Consider the following 16,445-nt stretch of genomic DNA (forward strand, 5'->3'; position numbering starts at 1 on the left):
TGCCGCGATAAATTTATAATGTTATCGTTAACTGTAGGCTTAAACTTAATAGTGCTCTCTTAAAATTTTTGAGAACAGTAGTCCTGTACTCGTTCAAAACAATCGTCCTCTATTTTGAGAATTTTCGGACACCACAAAACTATGGTTCCGTAAATTACCGGTAAGGGCGTTTTGAATACGTAATTTATTTCGTAGCAAATCAGCGTTTGCGGTTCACGGTTATGCCAGATAATATATCAACGCTGAACTTCATTGTACATAAGCGCAAATAAACGTGCGTTTTTGAGAATTCTTTGCGTAACATACAAGCAATTTATAGCAAATCGGCGTTTGTGAGTTAGTAACTGTAGCACGTTTCATTACTAACGTATTGCAGTATACCCAGTTTTTCCTTAAAGAGGAGCAGCCCTATATATTATCTCCATTTATCGTAAACTAGCTACAGTACCCAGCTTCGCTCAAGGAGCTGGATGAGATTTTGTGGTAGTCGGAATAAAAGGATAAACTGTAAGGTATAAGAGGTAAAAAAATTATTGAAATCATATTGTAACTATTTTCAATACTTGCTTGTAAACAACAGTTTTCTTTTTTTTATCCGAGGTACCTATGTACAAATTTTTCAAACTTTCTACTCGAGAGCAAGCTACTATAGTTGACTGTGAGAGAAGCAGGAGTCTTTGAGGTTGATGTTGCAATATTTAAAAGTCTCTCCTAGCGCTTTGTTAATTGTAAAACTGTAGATTGATTTGATTGGGAATTGCAGTCTTTTAAATTAGAATGGCAGTTCAGTAGAAATCAGTGGTATTCTGGGGAAAAATAGTGTGTGTCCCTTGTACTGCCCAGTCATAAGTTTGGCTTTGATGATGCTATTTCATAGCTGTTTGGTGATCATCTTTGTTCCATTACATACTTTTGGTTAGTTGATTAGTATGATTGGAGATCCAATTTTAAGTCAAGTGCAGTGTAATGGCGTTCCTGATGCTTTCAAAGAGTTCAGATATTCTGTAGGGGAGTTCACATTTTCTTCAATGTTTACCATCATGTAAGTCGATTTGTATATTCTCTCTACACTGGTAATTTTCTTTTGAATATTAAATTTGGTATCGTTGACAATATTATTTTTAGTTGCTATATTTGTCTTTTCAGACAGCCAATCAGGATTGGTATAGTTGTGAAAAATGTTTTGATAAATTTGGTTGATGAGTCTGTTTTCAGCAATGGCTATGTTGCAGAAATCACTATTGAGTTTAATGAGGCTGGCCGTATGGTTATTAGGATATGTGTCTTCGCCTATTTGTAAAAGTCGTTTAACAAAATGTGCTGTTTCTTCGGCTTTCGGCAGTTCAGCTCTCATACCTATCTGTATGTGTGGCCAGAGATGTGATTATTTAAAAGGATGCATTGATCTCATCTGCTAGTGTTGACTTGGAGATAATGGGAATTGTTTTCCAAAAATCTACTGAGAGTATGAGTAGAGTTCTTCCTCTCACTTCAGGGTTTCCTCACAAGTCTTGTAATGTTCTGTCCATGGCTTTGAGTGTTTTTTATGTGCCATTGTGCATTCATCTCAGTAGATAATTTTAGCTTGGTTTAGAAGTTCGCCCCGTTTAGATGATCTTGAGATCTTACATACCAGGAATTGTTCTTCGGTTATGCTAAATGGTAGTTGTAAGATCGAATGGGCAATTCTTCCTCCTTCCATAAGTGTGGCTGCAATACCGGATGCTGCTAGTGTAAGTGCAAGGTGTTTTTAGCATGTACTTCCGCCAGCAGTTGATTTATTAGAAACGTTCTCCTTAGTGCTGCCTGGTGCATCCAAGTAAATAATTCCGCCATTGCCGTCGTCGATCTGATTCATGACAATGTTGTGAATTTCCTTTTGATTGTCGCTGAGGAGTGTTTTGTTGTGAGCAATGTATTCAAGTGGTCCGTTGATGTCATAGCTTTTTTTCCATTGAAATTTCCAAGGATGGTACACTGATAGCATCCTTTAAAGGTGCTTGCATCCCAATTTGTACTACGATCTGGCTTTTATTACTTAAGATTTCTCTTCTAGAAGAATGAGTGTTTCATTGAAGATGTCATCACTGAATTCGCTGGTCAGTTCAGGATGAGCTTGTCGTATGTGGTACAGAATGTCATCAATCATACTCCCGTTGAAGCAGTCCCATAGCTGTGTTGGATTCGATGGGCTACATATTGTTAGAATTATGGTGAATAAGTAGCCATCTGTTCAGCTGAGGCTGTGAGTGAGGCTTCTTGTAGTGTTAATTCCCAATGACTGTCGTTTTCCAGTAGTACTAAACGTTGACACGCTTCTCTGTACATCTGACATAGGTAACCATCAATGGTCTTGAGATCTGTGAAACTTGTCCCCCCCCGTATTTCGTGTAGCAACATCTGGAGATAGAAACATTCATTCCTAGATGATTTTCCACTGGAATTTCTTATTTTCATCGTTGACAGCTTTTTCTTGCTGTGTTCTGTATATAATAGGTGGGATGTCGACTTTTGTAATGTTTTTTGAATGGATCCGTTTGCCACTGTTGGTAAATATCTGCTAATGTTATGTTCTGAGCTGGTTCGCTTACAATTTTTCTGGCGCTGTTATTGTAAAGTAAACTCTGTCTATTCTCCAAATGTATTGCTACATGTTGCACAGCCGTGCGGAGTGGCCGCGTGGTTTGAGGCGCCATGACATGGACTGCGCAGTCCCTCCTGCCAGAGGTTCGAGTCTTTCCTTGGGAGTGGGTGTATTTATTGTTCTTAATATAAGTTAGTCTAAGTAGTAGGGACCGATGACCTCAGCAGTTTGGTTTGCGTTCATGTATTGTAAAACGGAAATGCCATGCCATTCCGTTACTGTTGACTTATCTTATCATTCGGTACATGAGGATCTCGTCGTTTCTGTTTTCTTGTTCGCTGTTTTCAGCTATTTCAGATACTGCCTGCCACTGCCTTTGTTCACATACTTACAGACATATTTGATGTTTCACTGAACTGCAGCATTCTACGTTTATGTGTTCTGTGTTCTTGGAACATTTAAGAAAGTAGTGTGTTATTTGGTAATACCCACTGATTATGTATTTCCAGTTCGTTGCTGCCTCGGATTCGTATTTTTGCTGTGAAGCCACCATTTTTAATCCATCGTGTTCCGTATTTGCGATAGCCATCAACTATGGCTTTTGTGTCGTCCAAGTATGTTTTTTTTGCACATTTTCCATCACTCACACCAGTACACAGTGAATTGATGTTTAATGGGCCGAATGGGCCGTGAATCATGGTTTCCACTACTATGTCATGCATTTTGGGATCATATTGTTGATTGGAACATCCATTTTGGATGATTTTGTCGATATTTCTGGGATGAATTCTGTCGTGTAGCCATATGAGATTGTGTGAGTGAGGCAGCCCTCGTTTTTGCCATTCGATTGTATATATCCAGCATCTAACGGTTCCGAAGACCTGGTAATTGGGGATGACTTTAATGAATCTCATATGTTTTGTGTAATACATAAACAATTAGCTATAATAATTATTACAAAAATACAAAGGACAACTAAAACAAGCAGAAAGTTATATGTGTTCAGCAAACTAGGTAAAAATTAGTAGTGTCATATCTCAATTAGGAAATTGAAACTTTCAGCACAGGACAGGAGCAAGCAGAGGAACTATGGCTCACGTTTAATAGAGTAGTTGACCATGCACTGGACAGATATGCACCCAGTAGAAGAGTTCATAGTGGGAGGAGACCTCCATGGTATACAGTCATTCTAAAGAAACTTCTAAAGAAACCGAGATTACTGCATAATAGGTGTATAACAAAGCATAAGGCTATGTATAGAGAGGTAACTGAATGAAACACGTTTGGCTGTCAAGAGAGTAATGCGTGATGCCTTCAATGACTGCTGTAGCAGAATATATTCAAGTGGTCTTTCACAGAATCCAAAGAAATTCTGGTCATATGCAAAAGCTATTAGTGGCACCAAAGTTAGTGTCCAGTCCCTAGCAAAAGAGACAGAAACTATAATTGAGGATGGAAAAATGAAATGATCATATGGCATTGTTGGCTGGGATGTCCCATTTGGGTTCGGTCACCAAGTGCAAGTCTCATTTCATTCGGCGCCACATTCGGCGACTTGTAGCCGATGATGATAGGGACAACGCAACCCCCAGTCCCTGAGTGGAGAAAATCTCCGACCCAGCCGGGAATCAAACTCGGACCCAGTGCATGGGAGGCAAGTTCGTAACCACTCAGCTAAGCAGACAGATGAGGGCGGCAAAGCAAAAGCTGAAACGCTTTACTGCGTTTCGACTTTCCATTACGAAGAAAATCTAGGAGAATTGCCACAGTGTAAATCCTGTACCACTGAAAAGATTAATGAAATAAATATTGGTGTGAGCAGTGTTGAGAAATAGCTGAAATTGTCAAAATTGAACAAAGCAACAGTGTCCAATGGAAGCCATGTCAGATTCTATACTGAATTTGCAGCTGAGTTAGCCCTTCTTTTAACTATAATCTGTCTCGAACATAAAACCATGCCCAGGTGTAGGAAAAAGAGCACAGATCACACCCATCTACACAAAGGGTAGTGGAAGTGGTTGACATAACTACAGACCAATATTCTTTACATCGATTTGTTGTAGAGTCTTGTGACATATTCTGAACTCAAACATAATGAGGTGCCTTGAACAGAATGACCTCCTTAATGCCAACTAGCATGTATTTCGAATGCATCGATCATGTGAAACCCAACTCACACTTTTCTCACACGACATACTGAAAGATAGCATAGTATTTCTTGATTTCCAAAAAGTAGAGATATAAAATGGATTGACCACATAGGCTCAGCTGCGGGTAAAGTAGGTGGTATATTTCGGTTTATTGGTAGTATGTTGGAGAAGTGCAATCAATCTACAAAGGAGACTGAATAGAAACTGGTTCTAGAATATTGCTCAAGTGTGTGGGAGCTGTACCAAATGGGACAAACTGGGGATATTGAACGTTTACAGAGAAGGGCTGCACAAATGGTTACAGGTTTATTTAATCTGTGGGAGAATGTGTAACACCGAAAACGCAGATAAAATACTTTCTGAACCATCCAAAAATATGTCGTTTAATGTCTATTGATAACCTGAGTATTGGAACAAGGGGAATGCTACCCCAAAGTATCGCTATCCAAGATAGTGGCGATGACGTCTTCCAAGATGGTGGATTTTGATGGGAAGAAGGTCAATTGTGCTACCTCCACTAATCTAACACCCCTCCCCCCAGGAAATGGCAGGAAGTTCAAATTCCAACATAATAATGCGTCATACCTATGAAAATGGCGGGAAAAACGGACTTGTCTTTATTACTTAATCAATTTCAAGCAGATGTGTTCTCCACTGGGTATGGACTCCAACTGACGTAGTACACAGCGCTATCGCTAGAGGACGCCACTGTGACATCATCCAAGATGGCGACCATGACGTCAATCAAGATGGCTGCACCCAGTGTATCAACCACGTGGTGTAAGATTGTACACTTGGCGTGCCTCCACTATCCTAACCCCCTCCCCAATAAAAACTGCGTGAAGTTCAAATTCCAGCACGATAATAGCGGGAAAAACAGACGTCTCTTTATTATGTAGCCAATTTCAAGCATGTGTGTTTGCCATGAGGTCCGGACTCCAAGCCAGGAGAGGGTGTCACCTTTACGTCAGAATATGACGCATGTACCATTATTCAAGATGGCTGCACCCACTGTGTCCACCACAACGAGGTACAGAGCTCAAGTGGCTTAGTTCATATCGTGAATCCCAGTGGGCCCTACCGTGCTATCGCGTGGTGACACTGATCGTCTGCTCTCTCTCGCGCGCGCTTTTTAACCGGCCACGCGCTGTGCTGCCGGCCCGTGGGCGTCCGACCGCTTACGTCACACACCCTCTGCCGCCACCTCCTTACACGCGCCAGACGTAAGTCTTCTTCTGTAAATATGCTAACACCCACATCGCGCATATAACCTAACAATTACCTAAGTACTTAATTGCATTTCAGTTTTAATCATACTAAATAATTCAATTTACAATTTCATATAGGTATGAAAAGGTGATCAACTATCTAATTTCAACTAATTTTCAAGGTTAAGACAGCCACTTCTTCCTATGAGCCGGCACCGAGTTTGAATTCTGGCAGTAATGGAAGGTCACTTGCGCTTTCCCTACCAACCTAAGAAAACTGTGGAAGAGAAAGGACACTTGTACTAACCCTAGCCACCCGACCGCCACTTCCTCCCAGGAACCGGCGCCAAGTTTCAATTCTGCCAGTAAACAAAGCTCACTTGCGTTTTCGCTACCAACATAAGAAAATTGCTGCAAACCAAGCTCACCACCACCACTAACGTAACTCGCCAGACCGCCACCTCTTCCTAGGAGCGGGTGGTAAAAGGACTCAGCCCACACTAGGCTGATTGAGAGAGAAAGGAGTGTACTTTATTTATTTGGGGGCAATTTATTTAGGGATGGAGCATATGTATCACAGAACACATGCTCTGGCATGCCCCACAGCATACTGACCTGCAAACTACTCCTACATAACTCTTGTATAAGGCTCTACACACACTCTTGATCATTGTAAACTGTCAAAAATAACAGATTGCACAACCTATAAACATGACTGACATCACAAAGTGCAGCTTAAAACAAGAAAGAACACATTAAATTAGTAATCCCCGTGTACAATTGTGTGTATTGGGTCTCAGTATTGTTAGAAGAAGGAGAAGAAGAAGAAGACGACTTTAAAGAATTACTGCTACCCAAGTATCTGCTCCACCATGACTGGCGACATCCCCAGAAACTATTTGTCTGGAGAATGGGCTGCTAATATGTGTCAGCACATTTGCCCAGCATTCATCATCATCGAATAAGCAGAAACCTGTGACACTAGTAATGCAAGCATTCAGACAGGTATGTGTGTTCAATGATAGTATTGTTAGAAGAATAAAAAGAACTGCTACTCATGTATGCATTCCTCAATGACTGGCGTCATTGCCATTCAAATCACTGTAGAGAATAGTGTTGTCTCTACTACTACAGAACTCTCCTACACATCATCCTGATCATCATCAGTGGTAATTGCTATGGGAGACTGCATTGGCGTTGCTTGATTGGTTATGGGGCTCAGCCGGGCACCAGATCCATCCTCAAAAAATGGTTCAAACGGCTCTAAGCACTATGAGACTTAACATCTGAGTTCATCAGTACCGTAGACATAGAACTACTTAAACCTAACTAACCTAAGTATAACCTGCGACCATAGCAGCAGCGCAGTTCTCGACTGAAGCTCCTAGAACTGCACGGCCACAGCGGCCGGCGATCCATCCTCATACCAACTATGTCACTGAATATTTAACATCAGATGGAAACAAAAAGCATAATGTTAGATAACTGCATTATTATTCACACACTTAGTGAGGGAGGGATGAAGAGAAACTGGTATTGGAAATCTATATACATATGAGTAAATGTCCACAAAATTTTTGAAATGAACATATGGAATTCAGATGCAAGTACTAACTCAAATAATTTATAGAACTTATAGAACATAAAAAGGATAAATCAGAGATGACATATGCAACAACCAAAGATAATCATGACAAAAAACTTAGTGAAACAATATCGCTGTTCATCTGTATAATCTTTGTAAATATGTAATGTTGTAAGGGCAGAACTGTCAATCTACCACCAAGCTATAATTAATATGTTATTTTCAATATATTTAAATCGTTTTCCATCTAAACAAAACACTAGCAGCTATAAGACAGTTCACTAACGGCGTAATGTGGACGTTACATCATTCTAGAAGTGAGTATAATATTGGTACTTTATATAAATGACGCTCACATTTATACATAGTCTCACTTATGTATGCAGGTACTTGACAGTGGCGATAAATGTCGAAATAGTCTGTCGTTACACATCAGTCTAGGTATGAAGGAAGAACAGACATACAGGAGAGGGAATGCCGGGATGGTTACTACTGAGAAGCACTTGAGAGTTGCGCCAGCCAGTCTATTCAAGAGGGGGTGAAAGGAATGTTGGGATAGCTACTGAGAAGCACCAAAGTGTGACTCTGAACAATCTACTTACTAGCAGAAGGAAGCGAAGTGACTCCCATCTGCGATCAGACTGGAATGACCGTTAGCGCCGAAGCGTTCCCTTTATATAGGCGATAGCCACCTATTTCAGGCAATAGGAAACAAGAATACTTATAACTGCTTAGTCAGCTTCATTCCTATGTGAGTAGGCACTAGTGAATCAGTGGCTGTCTGCTGTCACTCTGCAGCATCCTGTGACCAAAAGAATGGTAATTCCTTCCGTCACTCTGCGGCAGCACTATCATGCTGGTGTTATTGTATTCCAGTGCAAGTGTGCAATACGTCATATTCAAGGTAGTACGTGGGCAGCAGAGCATCCGGCGGTGAATAATCTTCTACCAGCAGTTTACAGGTCTCCCCATTATCAGCCATGTACTCACATGCCGGCAACCACCAATGAAGGTACTGCCACCGCTGCAGTCAGTAGACTCTACCCATGTGAGTGCGATATCATTGGCTTGTTGGGTCCTTTCTGGGCGCTGCTGCTGCTGTCCTGGCCTTGCCTGAGATTTCGCTACTATCTGCTGACTACTACGCATATGACTGCTATATCGCTGGTAACCATTGCAAACCCAACTGCTAGTGCTGACCAATCGCCTCGGGCGGCGGAGACACCATGCACTCTCACGTGACACAGCCATCCAATTTTCAGAAGAAGTGTGTATCTCAGTTAACGTATTAGATCATTGGCTACTTACTGTGAACGAAGAGGCTCGGGTTGGCCCTCGGATGCAGGCGGATGTGCACAGGTGGCGCTCCTAGAAAGGTATTGAGGAAGCTTCAGGAATTATAGCTCCAGTACACAGTGAACCGCACAGGGAACGTATAATCAATATTTGCCTGAGCCCTCTAAGAGTACAAGGAGGAGAAGGAAGATGATGTGAATAAATAAATAAAACAGTTTTTAAAAACGGACGATTTCATTTATTGATAATCCAACTTTAAAGTATTTGTACAATTTTTGAGGCACAAATATAATCACGTAAGTTTCTGTACTTTCTCCTGAATCTCTGAATATCTGGGCGCTTGTAATCTTCAGGTTTTGGTAAAGTCGCAAAGCCACAAGACCTTTATATGACCTTTGATGTAAACAACGTTGTCTAAAGACATTTTAGATTCAAAGCAACGTCACAATTTCTTCAAACTGCAGTCTTTCTTCATCCCAGTGCTTTGTGTGTTGATTGTGGGTTAACTAAGCTGCTGTCTGGCGGGTTTGTCTTTCGGTACTGTTCTAATCGATTTATCTGAAGCGACGATTTTTGAGAACATTGTAAATACTCGTTCACTGTTTTCGAATGCATGGAATGCAACATCTTTGAACACAAATAGAGCATTCAGGTTCGAAATTGATGCAGATACGAAAGTTCTGACTGTTGATGTGATTCCAGTGTTTCTTGTGTAGTCGACTTTAACGCCATTAAGATCACATCGTATTTCTTGAAATAAGGACGCATTAAGTGTTAGTCATGAAGTTTCTACTGGAACATCTCCATCATTCTTCACAAATGTGCCTTCCAAGTATAGGAAACTTCTGCCAGTGATTGATAAATCATCTCTATGCTGATTCAGTATTCGTATCTCACCATTATTACTGAACATCAACACAGCAAAAGGTTTGCGAATGATGTATTGTTGATGAGTGATTCGTTCAACATATTGAACTGGTGTTATCATTTCAAGTGACGTCATTGCGAGATTTCAGTCCTATTGAACTGAAGAGCTTCTTGTAATTCTGACGTCTTATCCCCTTGTCCTTCCTCTGCAGATCCTACTGGTGTGTGCCCTATTTTTATACTTTATTTCCGTTGCGCTGCTGCTGCTTCAAAAAAAAGTCATATCACGATTCCCTATCCATGAAAATCAACCATTTTCCTGTTCTGGTCAACGATGCTCGGCTCAAGACTGTCTAATATATGAAAAGTCACCAGGAGATGTACTGGACTCCTGTTCCCCGTGTTAGTGTTTGAAAGAACCCGCAGCTGGTATATATTAATCAGCCACTGATCTATCAATATGTCACGATATTACACTCGATACAGACCGTACTAACATGTAGAATATCCACTGGTTGAACAGACTCGTTAATTTTCTCAGTATTATTAGCCAAAACTTGACTCCTCGAGAAACCATGTATTGATCCTATTGTGCCATCCCAGTTAAATTCTGTTGTATGTTTTGCGGTTTTATCTCTGTTTTATTTATTTATTTTATTTATGCATTTATTTTACCTGGCAAGATTAGGGCCTTCAGGCCCTCTCTTACACCTAACCAGGCATACTCAGAAACAAATTTCAGTTTCTACAGAACATTAAGGGCATATAACATGTTATACAGTATTAATGTTAAAGAAAAAAAATAGAGATTATATAAGTAGTAGAATGATAATTATAACAATCAAAAGATAATTATAACAATAAAAAATAATTATAACAATCAATAATAATAATAATAGTAATGACTATGTATATGAAAATAAACATATTTTTCTTTTATGAATGTCAGTCCTATTGCTAGTTGGGAATTTTCTCGTTATATATTCTTGCAGCTTGTGAGTTATTCTCATCAAGCAGAGACGTAAGACGATAGAATGGGGTGAAAGAGATATAGAAGAGGTGGATAGGTTAGAGGAAGAGAAATAGAATGGTAAAATTCGAAGCTATGATGGAGAGGAGAAAGAAAGAGATGAGAGGGGCACAACAATGGTGGCTATACCGTCCCTTATATGTAAGTCTTGAGTTCCCTCTTGAATGTTGAGTGGTTCTGGATAAGACGCAGATCACAGGGGAGCGCGTTCCATAGTCGTGTGGCTGAGATGGAGAATGACACGGAGAAAGATTTTGTGCGATGTAAAGGTACAGCCAAGATGCTAGACGTATCCGATCTGGTATTGCGGTTGTGGAATGATGATATGTGTTTAATGTGAGAAGATAAGTATTGGGGGCACCAGTGGCTAAGAAATCGATGAAGTAAGCACATCGTGTGGAGATCGCGTGCCTTATGTGGGCGTATGCAACCTAGCTGGGAGTATGAAGGACTGATATGATCATACAACCGTATATTGCACACGTATCTAACGCAAGCATTCATCACTAGCTCGAGGCGTCTCGAATTTTCACTATTTGTGCCATGTTGAACTACATCACAATAGTAAAGATTAGGCAAGACTAGTGTTTGGACTAATTTTTGTTTAACATGGGTTGGAAATATTTTTCTAAATTTTTGAATTGCATGTAGGGAGGAGAGCGATTTCCAGCAAGCTGTGACTGTTTGTTCTTCCCAGTTTAGGTGTTCATCCAAGATTATTCCAAGGTCTTTTACTGTTTTTTGGTATGGTAGTTGGGTACCATTGAGGAGTAATTGAGGGACTGCTTCGCGAAAGTACCGACTGATTAACTTTGGATGAGATATAGGTATGACCTGGGATTTCTTGGGGTTTAGTTTCAGACCAAGGTTCTGTGCCCATCGAGAAACAGAGCAAAGATCTGCGTTCATACTCGCTACTGCGTGAGCAATGTTCTTGGGGCTTGCACTTATGTACAGTTGGATGTCGTCGGCATATAGATGGTAGTTGCAGGAGTGAATCACTGAAGAAATATCATTTATGTAGAGTGAGAAGAGTAATGGACCAAGGACGGAGCCTTGGGGAACTCCAGAGCGCACGTTTTTCCATGATGACTTTTCCGACCCACAAATGACTTGTTGACTTCTGTTTTTGAGGTAGCTGTCGAACCACTGTATTGCGCTGTTTGAGAAATTCAGCTCCTTCATTTTAATTAGTAATATCTCAAAGTCAACTGTATCAAAAGCCTTGCTAAAGTCAAGCAGTGTTAGGATGGTAGCTTCACGTCTGTCCATAGCATGTTTGATGTCATCAGTTACTTTGATTAATATAGTTGCTGTACTATGGTGCTTTCGAAAGCCGGACTGATATTTGTCGTGGATGTTACGAGTTTTGAGGTAATCCGTCAGCTGCTCATGGACGATGTATTCTAGGGCTTTAGATATTGCAGGTAGTATGCTGATTGGCCTGTAGTCACCTGGCGACTTAGAGTTGTCAGTCTTGGGTATAGGTTGAATTAAACTTTGCTTCCACTCAGTAGGATATGTCCTACTGACAAGAGACAGGTTGAAGATGTCTGTGATAACTGGAGTAACAATGTCTACGACGTTCTTAATCATGCCAATGCTCACTCCATCATTTCCTAATGCCTCGGAAGAGATTCTCATAATTGCCTTGTGTACTGTGCCGGTAGCGACATGTTTTAGGAAAAACTTGTCTCTCGAGAGATTGATATCTTGGGGCTGGTAATTTGTCACTGCGTGGCAGTTTACAGCTGTTGAGAAGAAATCATTTAATTCTTCTGCAGACGCTTGACAAACAGCGTCAGATCTTCGCTTCCCTATACCGAAACTGCGCAGCTTTTTCCACAGTGCAGCAGGTTTTGATATGCCGCATACGACAGAGCGGGCATGTCTGATTTTGGCATTCCTCACGCTTTGCTTGGTTCTATTTCGGAGTTTCCTATAAGCTTCGTACGCCTCGGGAGTTGGGTTACGCTTGAAGGCCCTATGTGCAGCATCACGTTTGTTCATTAACTGGCGTAATGCAGTGGTGAGCCACGGAGCGGGAGCTCTCTTCACCTTGACAGTGCGTTGAGGAGCATGTTTATCATACAGTGCAATAATTTTGCGACATAATTCCCGAATTTTTCCGTCTAGAGTCGGTTCATTGCTTATAGCATGCCAAGGGACGTCTGAGCAATTCTTTTGAAGAGCGTCATGGTTAACATTTTTTAGGTTTCTGTAGGTTACCAGGTGAGGTTTTTCTTTGGTAGTATGCACTGAGTAATTTAAGAATATCACGTCATGAGCAGAGAGTCCCGGAGCGGATGTCTGATAGGCGCGAATTATTTTATCTGGTTGCTTTGTTGCTATTATATCTATGAGTGTATGGCTGTGTGGCGTGTGATGAGTTGGGTCCAACGGTGTTAAACTCATATCATTGGAGTGGAACAGTCTCCTTAGTTTCTCTGCAGAGGGAGATTTTAGCTGTAAGTCGATGTTTGTGTCGCCCATAATTATTATGTGTTCATACAGTGTCACGAGCGAGGACAGGGCAGACTGAAAGGAGGACATAGCAACGACGTTTGGAGGTTTATAGATTACTCCAATTAACAGTTTCTGATTTGATGTATTTATTTCGAAAAACAAGATTTTTTTTTAAATGCATTAACTTCTGAATGTAAGTCAGATCCTTTTGCATTTGAGTGTCAACGTTCTAAAAGCCAGATAGAGTTTGAACAACATTCCCACTTCATAGGTGAAGTTTATTGTTCGCCTCAGTGATATTTGGAATGCAGTTATAAGTTTCCAGATCGATCTGTGCAGCACTCCACTCACTGTAACTTTGGACTTAATAGAGATGACCACTCTTTTAAAATCAGAGTGTGCGACATGACATCTGGATTGGTGAACTCGAGACGGTCTAATATCTCAATAGTCGCTGGAGATATAGCGGACTGCTGGAAACCTCAACGGGTTTGTGTTCTGGTGCCAGCACAGGAAAGAACCCATAGGTGGCTTATAGTAATCAGGCGTCGATGTAAAAATTCGTACGATTTTACAGTCGACATGGATCGTACTAACGAGTAGAATATCCACTAGTTGATCTGATTCGTAAATTTTCTCAGTATTAGAAGTCAAAACTCGATTCCTCGAGAAACCGAGTATTGATCCTGTGGTTCCTTTCCAGCACATGTTTTCTCGTTCTTTTCTCTATTTTTAATGTATTAACGTTTGCACATTAGTTAGATCCTTTTACAGATCGTTCTACAATTGCATTTAGATCATCAATTTTCTAAAAGCCAGAAGGTATCTACACAACCCTGTCGCTTCCTAGGCGAAGTTTATTGTTCACCCCAGAGATATCTGGAACGCTGTTATAAGTTTTCAGACCAGTCTAGGCAATGTTGTGCTCATCATTGCTTAGTTCTATGGCGGGAGTAATCTGCACTTAATACAGACGAGCTTTTTAAGTCAGGGTGTACAACGTGTATCTGTGGCTCAACTGATGTGGTGATGCGCATGCTGTTTGTTTCTATGCATATGTCGGAAGTAACGTTAGACACAAATATCTGCAGAGATATGAATAAACGTCTTGGTAGAGTCGAAAACAGTAGAAAACACAGCTATTTGGTTTCATTCTTTTGGCAGTTAGAAATACCCATGTCAGTCAATGTAGAGCACATTATTCTGTTTTGTTTTAACATACGCAACTCAGAGCACTCCTCTGACTTCTAAACCCAGGGTCCCACATTTCTTGCATTTTCTATTCTCTTTGGCAAAGTATTCCACATAAACACAACATGAAATATTGGGATATTGAGTTTCTTGGCGAATTTAAACAGATCAGTATCGGTAAGTGGTCTGTCGGTTAATCCAGATAGGGAACTTTTTTGGTGTAAAACAGCCCAAATGCTTTTTATAGGGTTTAAATATAGTTCTTCGCCGATAGTGACGGCCTTCCTCACCCTATCGTGCCTTTTAGGTTCCTGTAATTGCTCCTAATCGTTTTGCACATTCTTCATTGTTCGGGCTATGATGGTAGTTCCACCTGCCAATGACTCAGTGGCCAATAGCCCAGATAACGGTGGAATTACAAAACGGATAATTCCACAAGAAAACTTGATATTGGCAGAACCCTAGGCATTTTAACATGACATCTTACTACGACCTTCTTCTTTTTTTCTTCTTCAAGACGCTTTTTTCCACTACCACCACTGATTGCATACATTTTTATACACCCTGTAAGTTCCTTCTTCTGTAGTGTGCGATAGGCCCTGTTTGTTATTTGTTTGTAATTTATTCTGTCACCCAATAAACGTTTGGTAAGCATTGCTTTATCATCTGTGAATGCTGCTATACATTGTCCTACGCCAATGTGCGTTTTTCGACGTATTTGATTGGCTTTATCGACTAAAATTCCATTTTTGGCTTGATGTTCTGCAAACCTTGATTTTCAGCAGACGCTGGATCATGCTTCTAACACCTCATCAAGTAGATAAATCCCCTAACACCACGAACCAGGTCCTTTATTAGTTTCGTTGCAGCTCCAAAGAAATTGTATCCAACAAAACGAGCTTCAGCTAACTGTTTATCGAGAATACCACCACAACCTCTGCTGATGCCCTTCATAGCATTCATGGTATGCTACTGCACGGTCTGACGTTTGCTCGCCCTGTTAAATATAGGGCTATTACAAATGATTGAAGCGATTTCATAAATTCACTGTAGCTCCATTCATTGACATATGGTCACGACACACTACAGATACGTAGAAAAACTCATAAAGTTTTGTTCGGCTGAAGCACCACTTCAGGTTTCTGCCGCCAGAGCGCTCGAGAGCGCAGAGAGACAAAATGGCGACAGGGGCCGAGAAAGCGTATGTCGTGCTTGAAATGCACTCACATCAGTCAGTCATAACAGTGCAACGACACTTCAGGACGAAGTTCAACAAAGATCCACCAACTGCTAACTCCATTCGGCGATGGTATGCGCAGTTTAAAGCTTCTGGATGCCTCACGGTTTAAAGTTTACGGCCCCTTTTTCTTCTGCGAAAAAAAAGTTACAGGACACGTTTATCTGGACATGCTGGAAAATTGGCGCATGCCACAACTGGAGACCGACAGCACCGACTTCATCTTTCAACAGGATGGTGCTCCACCGCACTTCCATCATGATGTTCGGCATTTCTTAAACAGGAGATTGGAAAACCGATGGATCGGTCGTGGTGGAGATCATGATCAGCAATTCATGTCATGGCCTCCATGCTCTCCCGACTTAACCCCATGCGATTTCTTTTTGTGGGGTCATGTGAAAGATTCAGTGTTTAAACCTCCTCTACCAAGAAACGTGCCAGAACTGCGAGCTTGCATCAACGATGCTTTCGAACTCATTGATGGGGACATGCTGCGCTGAGTGTGGGAGGAACTTGATTATCGGCTTGATGTCTGCCGAATCACTAAAGGGGCACATATCGAACATTTGTGAATGCCTAAAAAAACTTTTTGAGTTTTTGTATGTGTGTGCAAAGCATTGTGAAAATATCTCAAAGAATAAAGTTATTGTAGAACTGTGAAATCGCTTCAATCATTTGTAGTAACCCTGTACAAAGCACGAGCATCCACCCAACTGTTTTGTGATGCTGGAAAGCCAGCCACTTGACTAAGCTGCTATTCCCACAATGTCTTTTGACATGCCCTACGAGTAACACGTCCAGTTCCGAACATTTCTGTAAGTTCTCTGCGTA

Source organism: Schistocerca piceifrons, chromosome 1, assembly GCF_021461385.2.
Source record: "Schistocerca piceifrons isolate TAMUIC-IGC-003096 chromosome 1, iqSchPice1.1, whole genome shotgun sequence".
NCBI lineage: Eukaryota > Metazoa > Arthropoda > Insecta > Orthoptera > Acrididae > Schistocerca > Schistocerca piceifrons.